This window comes from Malaclemys terrapin, chromosome 4 (genome assembly GCF_027887155.1).
Source record: "Malaclemys terrapin pileata isolate rMalTer1 chromosome 4, rMalTer1.hap1, whole genome shotgun sequence".
NCBI lineage: Eukaryota > Metazoa > Chordata > Testudines > Emydidae > Malaclemys > Malaclemys terrapin.
Window position 1 is genome coordinate 65,515,217 of NC_071508.1, and position 17,988 is coordinate 65,533,204.

General features: G+C 41.0%; 1 protein-coding gene across 1 annotated transcript in view; it reads left to right on the forward strand.

Annotated features, from left to right (window-relative positions):
• LGR4 (leucine rich repeat containing G protein-coupled receptor 4) overlaps positions 1 to 17,988 on the forward strand; it is a 131,353-nt gene that overhangs the window by 42,338 nt on the left and 71,027 nt on the right. The gene's annotated exons all lie outside the window — the stretch shown is intronic.

Here is a 17,988-nt window from a genome sequence, read left to right on the forward strand (position 1 = left end):
AGCTCAGCTCACCATCACCATATGTGATCTGGGTGCCGGCAGACGTGGTACTGCATTGCTACACAACAGCAGCTAATTGCCTTTTCGCAGTAGATGGTGCAGTATGACTGGTAGCCATCATCGGCTATCTGGGTGCTGGCAGACATGGGGCTGCATTGCTATACAGCAGCAGCTCCTTGCCTTTTGGCAGTAGATGGTGTATTATGATTGGTATCCGTCGTCGTCATATTCCTCAGTGAGTTTGGTCAGAGGCACCTGGGCAGACATGTTTTGTCTCCTGGAGACTCAGTCCTGCCGGCAGTCCTATTGAACCGTCTTGATAATGATGACTAGCAGTCGTAGTACAGTATCTTCTGCCAAGCACCCAGAAGATGCCAAGGGCTATCAGTCATGCTGCACCGTCTGCTGCCAGCCTAAGATGTAAAAGATAGATGGACCAGTTTTGTTCTGTATTCATTTGCTTCCCCCTCCCTCCATGAAATCAACGACCTGCTAAACCCAGGGTTTTGAGTTCAATCTTTGGGGGGGCCATTCTGTGTGACAGTTGTTTGTGTCTCTCCCTGATGCACAGCCACCTTTGTTGATTTTAATTCCCTGTAAGCCATGTTATCACTTGCCCCTCCCTCCCTCCCTCCATCAGACAGTAGTTTCGCGCCTTTTTTCAGCCCAGACGCCATAGCACTGGGATCATGGAGCCCGCTCAGATCACCGCGGCAATTATGAGCACCACACGCATTGTCCTGGAGTATATGCAGAGCCAGAACATGCCAAAGCAAAACCAGGCAAGGAGGCGATTGCAGCGCAGCGACGAGAATGATGAGGAAATTGACATGGACATGGACTTCTCACAAAGTACAGGCCCCAGCAACGTGCAAATCATGGTGTTACTGGGGGAGGTTCATGGCGTGGAACGCCGATTCTGGGCCCGGGAAACAAGCACAGACTGGTAGGACCGCATCGTGTTGCAGGTGTGGGACGATTCCCAGTGGCTGCGAAACGTTCGCATGCGTAAGGGCACTTTCATGGAACTTTGTGACTTGCTTTCCCCTGCTCTGAAGTGCCAGAATACCAGGATGAGAGCAGCCCTCACAGTTGAGAAGCGAGTGGCAATAGCCCTGTGGAAGCTTGCAACGCCAGACAGCTACCGGTCAGTCAGGAATCAATTTGGAGTGGGCAAATCTACTGTGGGGGCCGCTGTGATCCAAGTAGCCAACGCAATCAAAGACCTGCTGATATCAGGGGTAGTGACTCTGGGAAACGTGCAAGTCATAGTGGATAGCTTTGCTGCAATGGGATTCCTAAACTGTGGTGGGGTGATAGACGGAACCCATATCCCTATCTTGTCACCGGAGCACCAAGCCACCGAGTACATAAACCACAAGGGGTATTTTTCAATGCTGCTGCAAGCCCTATTGGATCACAAGGGACGTTTCGCTAACATCAACGTGGGATGTCTGGGAAAGGTACATAATGCTCGCGTCTTCAGGAACTCTGGTCTGTTTCAAAAGCTGGAGGATCAGACTTTCTTCCCGGACCAGAAAATAACCATTGGGGATGTTGAAATGCCTATAGTTATCCTTGGGGACCCAGCCTACCCCTTAATGCCATGGCTCATGAAGCTGTAGACAGGCAGTCTGGACAGTAGTCAGGACCTGTTCAACTATAGGCTGAGCAAGTGCCGAATGGTGGTAGAATGTGCATTTGGACGCTTAAAAGTGCGCTGGCGCAGTTTACTGACTCGGATAGACCTCAGCGAAACCAATATTCCAATTGTTATTGCTGCTTGCTGTGCGCTCCACAATATCTGTGAGAGTAAGGGGGAGACATTTATGGTGGGGTGGGAGGTTGAGGCAAATCGCCTGGCTGCTGATTACGCGCAGCCAGACACCAGGGCGGTTAGAAGAGTACACCAGGGCGCAGTGCGCATCAGAGAAGCTTTGAAAACCAGTTTTGTGATTGGCCAGGCTACGGTGTGAAACTTCTGTTTGTTTCTCCTTGATGAACCCTCCCCCCCACCCCGGTTCACTCTATTTACCTGTAAACTAACCCACCCTCCCCTCCCCCCTTCGAGCACCGCTTGCAGAGGCAATAAAGTCATTGTTACTTCACATTCATGTATTCTTTATTAATTCATCACACAACTAGGGGGATAACTGCACCCGTTGGGTTGGCCATTTAAAATGGGTTTGCAATGTAAAAGGAAGGGCTGCGGTTTCTGGGTTAACATGCAGCACAAACCCAACTATTCCCCCCCCACACACACCCAATTCTCTGGGATGTTCACTTCATCCTTCCCGCCCACTGCGTGGCTAACAGCGGGGAACATTTCTGTTCAGCCGAGCAGGAACGGACACCTCTGAATGTCCCCTTAATAAAATCACCCCATTTCAACCAGGTGACCGTGAATGATATCACTCTCCTGAGGATAACAAAGGGAGATAAGGAATGGATGTTGTCTGCATGCCAGCAAACACTGGGACCATACGCTGCTATGCTTTGTTATGCAATGATTCCAGACTACGTGCTACTGGCCCGGCGTGGTAAAATGTCCTACCATGGCGGACGGGATAAGGCAGCCCTCCCCAGAAACCTTTTGCAAAGGCTTTGGGAGTACATGAAGGAGAGCTTTCTGGAGATGCCCCTGGAGGATTTCCGCTCCATCCCCATACACGTTAACAGACTTTTCCAGTAGCTGTACTGGCCGCTATTGCCAGGGCAAATTAATCATTAAACATGCTTGCTTTTAAACCATGTGTAATATTTACAAAGGTACACTCACCAGAGGTCCCTTGTGTGCCCTCAGGGTCTGGGAGCATGGCTTGGGTGAGTTCGGGGGTTACTGGTTCCAGGTCCAGGGTGATAATCATATCCTGGCTGTTGGGGAAACCGGTTTCTCCGCTTCCTTGCTGTGAGCTATCTTCATTGTCTTCATCATCATCTTCCTCGTACCCCGAACCCGCTTCCCTGTTGCGTGATTCTCCATTGATGGAGTCAAAGCACACGGTTGGGGTAGTGGTGGCTGCACCCCGTAGCATGGCATGCAGCTCCGCGTAAAAGCGGCATGTTTGCGGCTCTGCCCCGGACCTTCCGTTTGCCTCTCTGGCTTTATGGTAGGCTTGCCTTAGCTCCTTAATTTTCACGCGGCACTGCTGTGTGTCCCTGTTATGGCCACTGTCCTTCATGGCCTTTGAGACTTTTTCTAATATTTTGCCATTTTGTTTACTGCTACGGAGTTCAGCTAGCACTGATTCGTCTCCCCATATGGCGAGCAGATCCCGTACCTCCCGTTCGGTCCATGCTGGAGTTCTTTTGCGATCCTGGGACTCCATCATGGTTAACTGTGCTGCAGTCCCTTTGCAGTGTTTGTAATCAAACCACTATTCCCCTGTGCTAGTGCATGAGAGCCTGAATGTGAAACTGACTAGAAAAACTAGACACCAAGTCGTGTGTGTTCCTTTGCAAGCCGAAAGTGCAAAAAGCGAACAGATAGGATAAATGGTGGAATTAATTTTAATATTCCTTCTCTTTTAACAGACTTCAGGTTTGACTGATAACACAAGAAGAGGGATTTTAAAATTACACACACATACATTTTAACTTGATTCATATTCTATAATTGCGAAGATATTTAACAACTTTTTTTTACCTCCTTTTAACAGGAGGTAAAATGTGGAGCCTAGGCTTCAACTCTTACATTTGAGGCACTCTGCGTTAGGCCTTGATCATAGAAGGTCTTAAACCTACAGAGAGCCCCACTGACTACATAGGAGCCATGAAATACGGGATTGGGTCCTTAGTTAGTAATGTTTCAAACTGACACTTCAGTAGGGTCATAGAATATAACCCCAATTCTCTTTCCCTTACAGAAGTAAGAACATTTTGCACAGTATAGGCGCTGTACTGTGATGTATTGGTACCTCTCGTAATAGCATTGGTAACCATTTGAAAGTAAAATAAGCTTATTCACACTGATTTTAGAAGTACCCCACTACACTCTTCTGTGCACGAGATTGTATTGCTCACATTTGACCCCTCAAAGGCCACCTTGATAATTGCAGGATAAATTGAGTCTCTCACTGAGCTACTTTGAAGTGTCTCTTTTCTAGACTTTGTTAGTGCATAACAATTTTTAACCATCAAAGGAATTCTCTGATTAATAAGAGCAGTAAGTGTCATCTAATGCAGCTTTGGGTCAAATAGGTTATGTTTACAAACAAATTTTGTTTATAAATTGTTCCCTTGTTTTAAATCAGATGGGTTGTCTAATGGTGTTACTCATTTTAGTTTGTAAAAAGCATTAATTCTGGTTAAAACCAGAGAGTAGCTTTGGTGCATTGCACTGAAAGCCAGCTTATTAAGGATCTTCATTGAATTGGGGAAGGCAAGATTTGAGATGAAGTTTGTTCTTGAGCTTAAATGGCAGGAGTGGGACTCAGGAGATCTGTGCTTGATTCTCATTTCTACCACAGACTTCTTGTGTGACCTTGCAAAAGTCATTTAAGTGATGTAGGTGTAGGTCTAATACAGGGAATTCTTTTCTCCCACCCTTTGGCCGTCTAGTTTGACAGTAAGCTTTTCAGAACAGGATTACTACTTTCTTTGGGTGCCTAGCACAGAGAGGCCCTGATCTTGATTAAGCAGTACTGTAATAAAAATAATTAATTATAAAATTATGAACAATGCATCATGGTCCTTTCTATCATAAATAAGCTTTAACTATGTAAAGGAAATGCTTTTGTGTTGAAGGAGATGTTTATTTCTGAAGTCTACTGTAAATTTGCCCTTCACCCCTGTGATCTACTTCTAACAAGCAGCTTGGTATAATGCACAAAACTATGGCTCTTAAACTGACTACTGAGAACATGCAATGTAGCTGTAGCCGTGTCGGTCCCAGGATATTAGAGAGAAAAATTCAGCTGAATTATGGTACAGATCATAGCATGGAGGAGAAATCCAGTGTAAGTCAATGCTCTCCAGGTAGACACTGGTGAGTGAGGTAATATTTTTTACCTCATTCACTGGATCAACTTCTGTTGGGGAGAGAGACAAGCTTTCAAGCTACTCAAAGCTCTTCTTCAGGTCTCTTCAGAGCTCTCATCAACTGAAGTTGGTCCAATAAAAGATATTACCTCATCCACCTTGTCTACCTGGAGAGCATGTTGACTTACACTGGATTTCTCTTCCATGCTATGATCTATGCCATAATTCAGTTGACTTTTTTTCTCAATTAATTCCACAATCAACAGTATTTGTGATTGCTTAATGGCTGGCATCCAGTGACTCAAATACTAATTCAAAATAAGTCTTTGGATACAAGTATTGTTCTCTAAGATCTTGGTGATGGCTTGATTAGCATATGAATAAAGTACGTTAGAGCTAGTTACTATGTCTGAAAGAAAGCTAAGACGACATGTTGGAAGAAAAACAGGATGGCGTGACATGGGAATGAGGAGAAGAAAAATAACTACTAACAAATAGTTACTTACTGCTCTTGCAGGAACAGACTTGTCTGGGAGAAAAAAAACAACCCATACCTAGTTGTAATGTTGTGTATAGGCCCTGATTCAGGAAAGCATTGAAGTCCCATTGAAGTCAGTGGAATTTAAGCATGCACTTTAATGCTTTGCTGAATATGATAGACTTCAGCATGTGCTTGAGTTGTTGCTGAATTGTAGCATATATTGCTATATAGGAAAATTGTGTTCTATTTCTTAGAGCTTCTTGAGAAGAGTGTCACAATCCCCCTAAAAATTAGGATTTGCTACTGTTCTGAGAACTGGTGGGTTCTCTTTGAAAGCGTGTAAAACACACGAGAGCACTCACATGTGCCAAATGAGTCATGGTCCACTGAGGAGCGGGTAGAAACTTGTTGCATGTTGAATAACTATCAGATTGTAACTTATTTCCATAGGTACCAACATGGTGTTGCCACATCTGTGGATTGTGTATGAATTATGGTATATTGAATAAGAATGCTCAGTTAACACTCTGAGGCATGATAGGCTACAACGGGTTGTATTCAACGTGACAATTGTCCGAGCATTCCTCTGTTCCATCCTGCCCTTTTACTAAACCTTGCATTTCAGTCTTTTATAACCCAAAGCTAGTTAACCGTCTACATTCATTACTTGTGTGTCTGTAAAAGGAACATCCTGGGAGGTAGTTTGGTTTAGTGGATGGGACACTGAACAGGAGACTTAGGTTGTACTCTTCACTCTGCCACTGACCTGCTGGGTGATGATGGGCAAGTCACTTCATCTCCCTATGCTTCTGTTTCCCCTCCCACCCTATGTCTGCCTCGTTCATCTAAGTAGGGAATGTCTCATTATGTGCTTGCACCGTACTAGCCATCCAGAACTAATGTAATATATATTAAGTCCCTGTGATCGCTAGAAAGATAGAAGTGCTTGAGAAGTGGCAAATGTATTTGCTGTTGTGGGACTGTAACAATGTGGTGGCCTAATATTTAATACGAATCATTTAGACAGTCACAGCAGATTTGGACGAAGGTTTAAATGTTTGGGTATTTCCTGTCTCGCAAGAGTGCCTCACAGGTACTATGGAAAAGGAAACATCCCAAGCATTCCAAAATGTTCCCATGAATGACAAATATGAATGAATCTCTGCATGTAAAGTGCTTATTGTCAATGTCAAGTGGAAAATGGATACCAAAAGAATGTTGTTGTTTTTTTGTCTCTATGCCGATGCTTAACGTAACAGAGCTGTTTAAGTTTGCAGTTGATATTGAAAGAATTTATGGGGAGAACGTAAGTAAACTAAACCAAAAAACATGGAAATGTCCTTATGCCTGGTAGGGTCTCAATGAAAATTACACCTATATATTATGGTTTATATTATGTATATTATACACCTATATAGACCATGTATGGTTAGAGATGCATTTCTTCTTTTTATATTTTTGCTCTCTGGTGCTTGGTTTAATAAACCCCGCTGGCAAAGGTGATGTTGGTTTTTGTTATACACAATTGCCAATCATTCATAAATTCATTACTTAAAATTACTTAAAAACAACCTCCCTTACTCTTCCTACCCCACCCCCAACCTATCTTTTTGACAAGCAGATTTTATGTTCCTGTAGGTGGTCATGCACTATATTAATAGACTACTGCTTAAAAAAATTTTTTTTTGAAGTGTCTTGAGTTTAAACTTGTTTAAAGAATCACCCCTCCCAATTCACGTACACCCCCACCCAGCCATAAAGAAAAGGAGGGAAGCTGAAATCCCTAACCCTAAGTTGAGTACCGATGTTTTAAAGCTTTTCAATAACTACCTGCCTTGCTTTACCAAAAAGCTGAACATCATTTTAACAGACCGAGGAAGGATGGTTCAGTGGTAAAGGTGCTAGCCTAGGATTTCGGATACCGTGATTCATTTCCCGACTCTACCACAGACTTCCTGTGTGACTGTCACTTAGGGCTTGTCTATACTTAAAATGCTACAGCTCTGCAGCTGTAGCGCTTCAGTGAAGGCGCTACCTATGCTGACAGGAGGGCTTCTCCCATTGACATAGGTACTCTACTTCCCCGAGAGGTAGTAGCTAGGTTGACAGGAGAATTCTCCTGTCAACATAGCGCTGTTTATGCCGGAGGTTAGTTTAGTTTAATTGCATTACGTGTGTGTGTGTGTGTGTGTGTGTGTGTGTGTGTATATATATTTATTTTTCACACCCCTAAGCACTGTAGTTATACTGTCCTAATTTCCTAGTGTAGGCCAAGTCTTAGTTTCTCTGTGCCTCAGTCTCCCATCTGTTAAACGGGAGTTAATAGATAGTATTTCCCTACTTCAGAGATATTGTGAGGATAAATACAGTAAACATTGTGAAGTCCTCAGATACTGTGGTAATGGGGAGTTATATAGGTCCCTAAGAGAGATTAACAAAAAGTGGCTTACTAGAGGGACAAATGGACATAAGCAAGAATATCTGGAATGATTTAAAACTTAGTTTTATATTTTAGTATACTAGTGATAATTTTGTCATTGATGTTTATCAGGGAAATTTTAAGAGTATGAATTAAAACGGTTATCTTGTCAGAATATCTTTTTTTAATTTTTATTTGACTTCCTTGTTACAAAAGGGCAAGCAGTGTAATTCTTTAATAAATGTATTTGCAGTACCCCCTACAATAGGGCCTCTCTTGCTGATCAGCATAAAATACTATTTCAGTTTTTAAAATGCAAACCAACAAAGCCTTCTAAGTCCAAGTTTATGATGTAGAGCTCCCTCCTCCCCCCACCTGATATTTCCTTGCCTCCTGTTCATGATTTTACCCATTGGGATTGCCATCCTTCTTTAGAATATGTCCGCAAGTTTGTTACACTACTGTGTTGCTTCACAGCCCATACAATTACAGTATAAAATAGTAGCTTTAGAAGCAAAGTAATGTGACTCTCTAAGATAATTGTTGGCCTCTGTTATCTGGAAGATACCAAGTCTGCCTCTATTTTTTTCCAACTCAGTGAATTTAAGGTTTGCAAACATTGCTTTGTTGATGGTCCTAGAGGCTAACAGATCCTCTCTTTATGCACAGAAAATGAATAATGCACAACACAGTGTCAGTGCAAGCTTGCTTATGCTGTCCCTATACCCTTCTGCTCTATTCTGGAGGTACAGATAGGGTAGTTTTAGGATTGAGCTCTAGTTTGTACAGCACCTAGTACAATAGGGTCCTTGCCAATAACTAGGGATCCTAGTTGCTATGGTAATACAAATAATAAAAGTTCACTTTGTCCTCTGCTAAGACTGCAGTTGATTGAAAGTTGTGGCTTAAGTCATGTGAACATTTTCTACTAGGAATTGAACTGAGACCACAAGACCTGTTTCAGCCATCTTAGAGCCTTTGCTCATCATTCTTTTGAACCTGCAGAGACTCAGTATATTACAAAGATCTATAATGAGATGTGCACACACAGATTTCATGCAAGAAACTTAAAATGTGGGAATGACTCTTTGTGTAATCTTAGTGGCCATGCTTTGTCTGCTGCGTAAAAAACCAACCAAACAGAAAACAACTTCCAATAATTGAAGTGAGAGACACGGTACTGTTTGTAGAACATAGGTAATTTGGGGACCATGAGTGATATCCTCAAAGGGAGAGACATTTGAGAGTTATGTTGCTTACTGTTGTCCTTTCCTGGGCTGCATTCAAACCAGTGACCTAAAAGGGAAAGGTTTTGTATCCCCAGTACCAGCACAATGCAGTCCCATATCTTTCTGATTTTAGTTAACCTGACAAGTAATATCAAAACATTGGTCAAGTCTACACTAGAAAAATTCTCCAAAAATTTCCCACCATTGGCAACCTGGTTGATCTCAGTCAGCACTGGCAACATTGGGCGCGCTAGTGTAGATGGGCTGCTAACTGTTCATAGAATCATAGTACTGGAGGGGACCTTGAGAAATCATCTAGTCCAGTCCCCTGCACTCATGGCAGGACTACGTATTATCTAGAATCCATCTCTGACAGGTGTTTGTCTAACCTGGTCTTAAAAATCTCCAACAGCCTCCCTGTTTATTCCAGTGTTTTAACCACCCTGATAGTTAGGAAGTTTTTCTTCATGTCCAACCTAAACTGCCCTTGTTGCAGTTTAAGCCAATTGCTTCTTGTCCTATCCTCAGAGGTTAAGAAGAACAATTTTTCACCCTCCTCCTTGTAACAACTTTTCTGTACTTGAAAACTGTTATCATGTCCCCTCTCAGTCTTCTCTTCTCCAGACTAAACAAACTCAATATTTTCAATCTTCCCTCATAGGTCATGTTTTCTAGACCTTTAATCATTTTTGTTGCTCCTCTTTGGACTTTCTCCAATTTGTCTACATCCTTCCTGAAATGTGGCGCCCAGCACTGGACACAATACTCCAGTTGAGACCTAATCAGCGTGGAATACAGCGGAAGAATTACTTCATGTGTCTTGCTTACAACATTTCTGCTAATACATCTCAGAATGATGTTTGCTTTTTTTATTCATATTAGTTTGTTGTCCACTATGACCCCCAGACTCCTTTCTGCAGTACTCCTTCCTATGCAGTCATTTCCCATTTTGTATGTGTGCAACTGATTGATTGTTCCTTCCTAAGTGGAGTACTTTGCATTAGCCCCTATTAAATTTCATCCTGTTTACTTCAGACCATTTCTCCAGTTTGTCCAGATCATTTTGAATTTTAATCTTATTCTCCAAACACTTGCAACCCCTCCCAGCTTGGTACTGTCCGCAAATTTTATATGTGTACTTTCTATGCCATTATCTAAATAATTGATGAAGATATTGAACAGAATCAGACCTAGAACGGATCCCTACAGGACCCAATTTGATATGGCCTTCCAGCATGACTGTGAACCACTGATAATTACTCTCTGGGAACAGTTTTCCAACCAGTTATGCACCCATCTTGTAGTAGCTGCATCTAGGCTGTATTTCCCAGTTTGTTTATGAAAAGGTCATGCTAGTCAGTATCAAAAGCCTTACTAAAGTCAAGATATACCACATCTGCTGCTTCCTCCCAGATTGATTTAGAGTTGCACGCAGCAAGGTTCTGTGACATGGTGTTTAAACACCTTAGCAGCCTGTCTATACTAGGGATCCCATTATTGCTGAAACAGCAGCAAATGTGGGGGATTTTTAGACGCTGTCCCTTGTATAAGCAGGCCTTTGCTAACAGAGATACTGCCTTACCTAATGGTTTTTGTACAATTAGGAGGACTTTATTCAAACGTAGATAACTCTGCCTTAGTTATTTTGTAAGTGTTATAATTAAATAATTCGGTGGCAGAGGGCCCAGACCTTGGAAAAGACTCAGTGGAGCCTACAGTATTACATGCTATTATCTTTCAGCAAACAGGTTAAGCTTGCTCAGAGGGAGCATTTTACAGGGTTTTAAAGGTGCCTTGTTGAAACATGATGTTCTTCTTTCCTTCAATAGACACTTCCCCCTCCCCCACCTTTTTGAACTTCACAAAAGGTGGAGACAAGCTGGAGAAGTTAGCCATTCATAAAGCATAAGGGGCTTTAAAGATTGGAGCCTTTCTGATTTCCTCTAGGCAATCAGTTAGTGCTGACTCTCTGGCTAGGATCCAGTTCTCCTTTTTCATAGCTGGGCATTTCAAGTCTTCAGACTCCAGCGTATTCTTGCAAGCTGCAGTATTTGAAGTAAATCAGTGTGTTTTTTAAATGCAGTGTAAAACTGTTGCAGTAAAGTATCTGTGCCACCTAGCTCAGTGCAGTCAATAATAGGCTATAATAAATCCTTGTGAAGGAAAACATTGCGAATAGAAAGCACTAGAGCAGGGACCCTGTGTGAAATTACTCATGCAGAACTCCCCACCATATACCCACTGCCCCAGTGCTGAGTGAATGGGAAGATTCCTTCAGCTGGGATGTAATTTTCACTCAGGGGGAGTGCTGGTCCAGGTTCGGATAGTTTATCACAACCATATATCTGCTCAACAGTGCCCATCAGTCCATTGAGGTCAGCATAATTTTCCCCTTAAAAGCCTGATATTTACAAGACCTTGTGCTACATGAGGGTCTCCTAGCCCTAGTTCTGAACACACTCAGTTGCATCTCCAGATTCCAAATTAGCTGTATATCCTCCTTGCTGTGTTAAGACCTTAAAAAATGTCTGTCTTGCCCTTCACTTGCATTTGGGTAAGATCAGAATTTAATCATATGGAATGTACTTTGCTTCTTTCCCTCCCTCTTTGCTTAATGTAAATTCAGGAGTGAGGTGCAGCTGAATTAATGTGCACTCATGCAGCAATTAAATGTTTAGGATACTTCTAACTAGTATCCTTATTAATTGCCACACTGTTAAATAATGCACAATATTGTCTAGTACAAAGGAAATGGACTCTTCTCTTTAAAGTAGGGCTCTCAAGCGATTAAAAAAAATTAATCGTGATTAGCCGCACGATTAATCGCGCTGTTAAACAATAATAGAATACCATTTATTTAAGTATTTTTGGACGTTTTCTACATTTTCAAATGTATTGATTTCAATTACAACACAGAATACAAAGTGTAGAGTTCTAACTTTATATTATTTTTTATTAGAAATATTTGCATTGTAAAAATGATAAACAAAAGAAATAGTATTTTTCAATTCACCTCATACAGGTACTGTAGTGCAATCTCTTTATCGTGAAAGTGCAACTTTCAAATGTAGATTTTTTTGTTGTTACATAACTGCACTGAAAAACAAAACAGTGTAAAACTTTAGAGTCTACAAGTCCACTCAGTCCTATTTCTTCGCTAAGACAAACAAGTTTGTTTACATTTACAGGCGATAATGCTGCCCGCTTCTTATTTACAATGTCACCTGAAAGTGAGAACAGGCATTGCAAGGTATTTACGTGCCAGATACGCTAAACATTCATTTGCCCCTTCATGCTTCAGCTACCATTCCAGAGGACATGCTTCCATGTTGATGACACTTGTTTAAAAAAAAAAAGTTAATTAAATTTGTGACTGAACTACTTGGGGGAGAATTGTGCGTCTCCTGGTCTGTTTTACCCGCATTCTGCCATATATTTTGTGTTATGGCAGTCTCAGATTTTGACCCAGCACATGTTGTTTGATTTAAAACACTTTCACTGCAGATTTGACAAAATGCAAAGAAGGTACCAATGTGAGATTTCTAAAGGTAGCTACAGCACTGACCCAAGGTTGAAGACTCTGAAGTGCCTTCCAGAATCCGAGAGGGATGAAGTGTGAAGCATGCTTTCAGGAGTCTTAAAAGAGCAACACTCCAATACAGAAACTACAGAACCTGAACCACCGAAAAAGAAAATCAACCTTCTGCTTTTGGCATTTGACTCAGATGATGAAAATGAACATGTCGGTTCGCACTGCTTTGGATTGTTATTGAGCAGAACCCGTCATCAGCATGGATGCATGTCATCGGGAATGGTGGTTGAAGCATGAAGGGACATATGAATCTTTAGAGCATCTGGCATGTAACTATCTTATGACGCTGGCTACGATAGTGCCATGTGAATGCTTGTTCTCACTTTCAGGTGGCATTGTAAACAAGAAGGAAGCAGCATTATCTCCTGCAAATGTAAACAAATTGGTTTGTCTGAGTGATTGGCTGAACAAGAAGTAGGACTGAATGGACTTGTAGGCTCTAAACTTTTACATCGGTTTATTTTTGAATGCAGTTATTTTTTCTACATAATTCTACATTTGTAATTTCAACTTTCATGATAGAGATTGCACTATAGTACTTGTAATAGGTGAACTGAAAAATACTGTTTCTTTTGTTTTTTTTACAGTGCAAATATTTGTAATAAAAAATAAATATAAAGTGAGCACTGTACACTTTGTATTCCATGTTGTAGCTGAAATCAATATATTTGAAAATGTAGAAAACATCCAAAAATACTTAAATAAATGATATTCTATTATAGACGCTCCCCGATTTACGCAAGCATTGCGTAACTCGAATTTTGCGTAAGTTGGAAACGTATCTCCAACCATTACGCCAAAAAAACCAAATACACACAAAAACCCCCTCCTATTTCTAGCTTACAGAACTTTTTCCATAAACTCGGATTTGCGTACATCAGGTTTACATAACTCGGGGAGCGTCTGTATTGTTTAACAGCGCGATTAATCACAATTACATTTTTTTAATTGCTTGACAACCCTACTTTAAAGAGAAGAGTGCATTTGCTTTGCCCTAGAAATATTGTGCATTATTTAACTGTGTGGCAGTTAATAATGCTTTTCAGGTGGTAGTCTATTGTTTAACAGTGCGTTTAAAACTGTGATTAATCACAATTCATTTTTTTGAGCTAATCGCATGAGTTAACTGCAATTAATCGACAGCCCTACTTTAAAGGCATGGATGTGACATTGTTACTGCATCTGTTTTTTGTGATCATGTATATATGTCATTCAGTACTACACAGCTTCACCTGTCATGCAAGCTGTATCCTAATGCACTCTCTGGAGTGATGTAAGAATTAATTTCTCTCCCCCCACAGTCTTTCTTCTGAGGAGTATATAGTCACAGGATAATTTGCATGTGGACTTTTGAAATGTGAAATGTAATGATGACTCTGAGGCAACAGACGACAGGCAATTTAACAGTGGGGAGATTCTGTGAAGGTGCAGAGAGGAGGCTGATATTTGTTGAGCAGTTTGTCAGGCAATAGTAAGTCTGTGCAGAGTTTTTAGAAATGGTCTGGATCCTGGATGGAATGGGAATTGTTTGGAGGATGGGCATGATATGATTTTGCTTCAAGCTATATGTGAGGCATCAGGCCACTGTGTATCTGCTCATCTTGGAGTCTGGGAAAGCTTGTCTTGGGGAGGCCATAGAGAAGAGAGCTGCAAGAGCCCTTATCAGAGCACAGGGAGGCACAGATGCAGCGGTGTGGGATGCCATGGATCCCTTATCCAAGGATTTTCTGATTACTTCCTGTCTATATTAACAGCCCAAATTGCTTTGACAATGTGTATTTTTCACAAAGGCACTGTTATAAAGCTCATCTAGTGCAATATGTTATCTCACAAATCTAGGCATTTGTTTCACTGCTGTGAGTTGCATAGGCAAAGCTTAATTCTCAAGTCTCTTTCTTTAGCACTGAGAGAGGAGATCCAATGTTGCAGGATGCTAACTGCGTACAGTAAATGTGTTTGTTGTTTTCTCCCCATGATAATTTCGCTAGTTGTGTATCTATTTTAAATACAGGCAGATTTTCAGAGCTGCTAATGTTCTAACTGATCAACGTTTACACTTTTTAAAGTATATTAAGTATATTTACATTCTCATAGCAAGTATAAAGGGAGGGATGGCTTCGTTTAAAATTAATATTTAAACAAAACAAAACAACAAAGGCAATGTTCATACACAGCGTCAGGATATCCTGAAGGGAATATGCTGAAGCTGTCTAGGGACAGAAAATGCTAAGTTGTGCTTAAACTCCATTCTCCTCATTTCATATTCAGATGTGGCTTGTAAAAATCAGGTATGAAGGAGACTGGACCCAACACAAAGGGTTCAGGTTAAAGGAACTCTGAGTTACATGACAAATTCCAGGAATCTTCGTGTGCTGGCTTTGTTTTAACATCTGCTTAAAAGACATTATGAAAGAACAAAAAGGGAGGGGAATAAGGTGGGGTGATGGAATTATAAATGAAATAGGAATTGTTACTATAAATGATTTTGTCTTCAGTCCTGTGCTAAGTATGTCTGGGAAAACTCTCACCAAACAAGCCTAGTTTCTGGGCGTGTCTCCAAAGGTTAAGCCAGCCTTGATAGACCTCTCCGTGACTTACCGTGGATCACATTGCATCACAGCCCCGAGGAGAACGATGGCTTCTAGTCATCTGTATTTAGTAGATATAGCTCTCTCATGCCATCCAAGATGATGTGAATCAGGCCTGACTTGGAATCCCAGACACGAGTCATGCTCTAGCTCGCTGTGTTTTTCTGAAACCTGACCAAAATGTTGCGTCTGAACTTCATCTAGAAAAATACTAGAAAGGAAGGGAAGACTGGTGAGTGCCTAGAAGCACCAACTGTATTGCTGTACTTGTGCTGAAATATGGCATGGGGACAACTGGTGCTGACGTGATCAGTTTAGTGTATGGTAGTAATTGTGTTACTAAGTACATATCTCACTAGACAGCAGAGTTAAGATAAGAATAACACTTTCTAATATTACTTCTAGTATTTCCATGATCGTTTTTTTTTTGTTTTGTTTTTGGTCTAAAGTTGTTAACATACCATCAACTGAGGCCCCGACCCTGCAAAATGAGCCTACATTTTGCAGGGTCGGGGCCTCAGTTGATGGTATGTTAACAACTTTAGACCAAAAACAAAACAAAAAAAAAGACAATCATGGAAATACCAGAAGTAATGTCATTCCACAAGGTTTTCTTTGTAGGATCCAGATCAAAGTTGACATTTAATCTTCATTAAACATGCAGCCTCCTAGATTCTCTTTGGGTTGATTTGTTCCTTGATGTTTGAGGAGTACCATATTTTAATATTATCTGAATAACAAGAAACGCTTGATTCAGTCTATTTTCCATTTGTTTATGCTTCCAGTTGTCTGGCATTACTTCAGCACTAATTTTTGTGGTGTTGACAGGGCTGACGAGAAAGGGGGGAAGCTGGTACAAATTACCAGGGCCTGGCAGTCCAGAAGGGGGCCTGGCTTCCTCTTCCCCCCCCCGCCCCCCCCCGCTCTTGTCGGCCCTGTTTAGCTGGTCTGCCCTTGCTGGGGGGGCCCGAAAATTTTTTTTCACCAGGGTCCTGATTGTTGATATTTTGTTGCAGCTTTCCCACAAGAGTAAGTAATTTTAAATAATTTCCTTGCTAATTAAAAGCATTAGCAAGTGTGATTGACTCCTCTGACTTCAATAGTATGGATTCTACTTGCAGCATAGATATTGATGTTACAAATATTGCTTGTGAATTCTTGCTTTTAAACTCAGTGACTTATTTCCATATAAGCAGATGAAAACATCTGTTGACTACAATGTATACAGTGTCCTTTTTTGTTGCAGAAAATTTTTCTTCTATAACTAAAATTCTGTTGACTTTGTATTCATTTGGGAGATAAAACTTAGTCCTATTTTTCCTTTCCAAAATGTTCTTCTTAATTGCTTTTATATGTTGATATCTGTGTTTCAGCATTGTTCTTCTGGTGTAAAGCATTTGGAGTACTCACCAGAAATCTAATCCTTTAAGGAACTGGTTGTTATACCATGTTTATGAGCAAAACTAAGATGGCACATGTAAGACAGAAGTAAATTCCAATATGAACATTGTCATATTAGCAACTTGAAAATGCAGTGGAATTCTGTGTAGTAAAATCAATTGTTTTTCCACAGAACAGCTTTGCTCTGACTGGAGATTCACTCCATAATATAGGAACAGAAGTTTCCATATTATAATGTGTCAAAACAATCTGAGACTTTGCTTTGCTATGAATGGAGTTTCATTAAAAGTAGGCTTCAGTATATAACATATCTTGGGGGTTTGGTGGAAAAAACTACTAGTGTTTAAATCCCAATAGTCATTGACTCAGTTGGAGTCATGAGTTCTTGACATTTCTGAAAATCAGGCCCTTGCAGCTGTAATAATTTTCATTCTGTCCTCTGCTTTGTTGAGACTATTGGTTTCAACTGGATATGGTATCCTGTTCCTATCCTAAACTGTTGTTTAGTGTTACCATGCACTGTTAAACAGCTGTCATATTTTACCCCAGAAGTGGCTGTATTCAAATCATGAATGAAATGACGTCCGTCTGTCTGTCTGTCTGTGAAGAGCATTTGGATAATATGCACTATATAAACTTTACTACATCCCAGATTATGAAACTATTAATAATAATTTAAAGAGCTATGTTGCATGGATATTCTTTTAGGAGACACTACCAAAATAACATCAATTGTGGTATTCTTGTATAACTTACTATACCTTTGTGATTCCTCCAGGTCTCCCCTCCTCCCCCTTTTCTTTTGCCTAATTCATAAATGCTTATTTAGTTAAGCCCTGGAAGGGGATGTGGAGTCATCTGGAAAAGGAATGGCCTAGCCTGGGTGTGTGAAATGCATGCATTCATGACAATTTGAAAAATGCAGGGGAGGAGGAGAGTAAAAGTTGCAGCCTCCTGTGGAGCAGACAGCTGACAATTCATGTATCTCATACTTTTATTTACTTTTCTACACAAGAAGAAAAATGTCCACCCACAGCAACTGCAACATCCCATGGTACCCAAGCTGTTGCTGAGATACAAAGCACCTTTATAAATATTCAGACTGTAGAGCTCGTCAATAAAACACCTCTCATTTGACTCCATGAATTTAATGAGGAAGGCTGGACTGTGGTTCATGTTTTAGTCACTTTCACAGCTGGGTTTGTGTTGCATCTTATTCTGGTTTCCTGTATTCTTGATATACACCAGTATAATTCCGTCAGTTGCAATGGGGTAATTCCTGATTTGCCCAAGTGAAA